Source organism: Cricetulus griseus, chromosome 2 (assembly GCF_003668045.3).
Source record: "Cricetulus griseus strain 17A/GY chromosome 2, alternate assembly CriGri-PICRH-1.0, whole genome shotgun sequence".
Lineage (NCBI taxonomy): Eukaryota > Metazoa > Chordata > Mammalia > Rodentia > Cricetidae > Cricetulus > Cricetulus griseus.
The window spans coordinates 115450919-115453186 of NC_048595.1; the positions used below are offsets into that span (position 1 = coordinate 115450919).

A 2268-nucleotide genomic window follows, 5' to 3' on the forward strand; every position below is an offset into this window, starting at 1 on the left:
GTCATATCTCAGTCATTAAAGTGTGATTTTGAAATTACTTGTCAGGTTGCATTTACTTAAAATAAGCATGGAGATGTACAAATAAATATGTGAATTCAATTCTAATCAGATCTAATATGTTAGTAACTTTAACGCTTCAAAAGTCACAGAGTGCACTGCCTTATCTGTTAGACTTTTTTGGCATTTAAACCATTTAAAAATAAAAACCAGTCAAATACTTAAAGCAGTATGTATATTTATACTTTTGGTGGGGGTTTTATTTTAAAAGAAACAGTTTCCTTATGATTTGCCTCAAGTTCTGGTGAAATGCTTATAGGAACTAGGGAAAAAATAAGCCAAGAGAAGCAAATTCAAAATACTAATTTACTTTGGTAGCAAATAGTGTTCTTTGAAGACTCCTGAATGGAGACATACTCCATTAAAGTAAAGTGGGCTATTTTTAATAATACTTCACACAAGAACTTTTGACAAACGAAAATTGTTTTAAAAGAGCAAAGCGTCTGTACCCACTGATAGCAATGCAATACTAGTATATGAAAACCTAAAACAAAAGGAAATGCCAATAGGAAAAAGTTTCTATTAATTTTATCTAAATGTGCTTTCATTTGATAGACCAGTAACATTGTCTTTTCAATCCAATACACCATCTCTACAAGGCTGCTCATAGGAACTAGGCAGTTCAGGTCACTAGGGACTGGAGTCAGTTGAGGAACTGCTCAGTTTTAAGTAGACAGTAACTTTTGGCTTCCATCTTAATGTGCTTATAGTTGTGTGTAAAAAAAAAAAATGCAATTCTTAGAAAGGTACCACTTCTGTTTTCTTTATTATCTGTAACCTTTGGAAACTAATCACATGAAACTACAAAATTAGCAAATGTATTGAAATCTGTATATAAAACATAAATTAACTCTAATTTCAAACTCTCATTTATTAGTCTACCACTCAATCTTTAATAAAGAAGGGGGGGGGAGAGAAAATGAAAGACGGAAAAAGAAAAAAATGGTTCCAAAGCTATTCTTACACCATTCTTTACAAAAGGAGACTGTTCCTTCTAACTGCACCCACCAATACCCAATTTCAAAACACTTCATTTAATTGTCTTGGCCATGTACATTTCCAAGATAAGATTTTATATTTTGTTCCCACAGCTTCTGATTATCGGGAAAGCCATGCTCTCCTTTATTAAAGGAGTTTTGTCCAGCTGATGTTGGTGTGCCCCTTCCAATATTCTTCATCCACATCTTAGATTCCAGAAGCATTTCTTCTGGTTCACTGTCTTCATCTTCATTGAAAACTGCTGCTACTGAAAGGGTTTCTGGAACAATGATTGGAACCATTTCCTCAGGCTAACTTGACCCAAGTTTGATGGATATGGCCGATACTTTCTTTGTTATCTGACTGACTATGCCAAATCCAAATTTGGAGATCTTTGTAGGCTTTGTGGGAAGGTCTGCAGCTTCTTCGTCAACTTATCTCTTTTCAGCGCTGTGACTGGAACTTTCCCCTCCAGTCCCAGAAACTGTCTTAGTTTTCACTGTTTTTCCAGCGGCTCCGGCTCGTTGTGGCTTCTCTGGCTTCTCATCTCTGGCCTTCTTCCCGTCTACCATCTTCCCTGCCACGGACTCAGGATATTTTATTTAGGCATCTTACACCAATGAAAATTTGTAACAATAACAGCAAATGATTTTAATGGGCACTTCCCATTAGAATTTTTAAAGTTCTTAATATGTGAAATCCCTTAACTGCTAGAGATCTGACCAAACATGTAAAATTTCTAGTACAGCTTCCCACAGATGACCCTAAGTCCACCAAACTGTGGGTCACTTGACCTGCCATAATTTCAAGTTATAATCTTGCAGAAAATGTTAGTTTCTTTGGAAAAGAACTATGGGATTTTCTTGGAAGAAATGTCTAGCTTCCTTTCCTCCAACCATGTGTGGAATAAATCAGTTTGGGAAACTGCAAAAGTTGTACCAGATGCATTTGATCAGGTTTCCTGTTGATTCTAGCCTACTGCAATTGCAATTCTTAGAGCCCTTGCTTTTCTGCCGTCCCCACCTTTTTTTTAACACTTCAGACATTCCAATCAGCTTTTTTTCAGAGTCATATGATATCCTAGAATCCCCCTTGCCCCCTGTCCTGTCTGAACTGCCACAATTCAATGTGTTACCACATTCTTGAAGGGGAAGCCTGCTGTTTTACTTGCTGTTTGATACCAAAGGCACTACAGTGTTTCTATTTTATGCATTTATTTTCAATTAATTAGTC

The 2268-nt window shown here is 36.4% G+C and overlaps 1 pseudogene; it reads right to left on the minus strand.

The window, feature by feature from the left end:
* Positions 1-1091: 1091 nt before the first annotated feature.
* On the minus strand, positions 1092-1607 carry LOC100750835 (annotated as a pseudogene).
* Between the last annotated feature and the right edge of the window lie 661 nt (positions 1608-2268).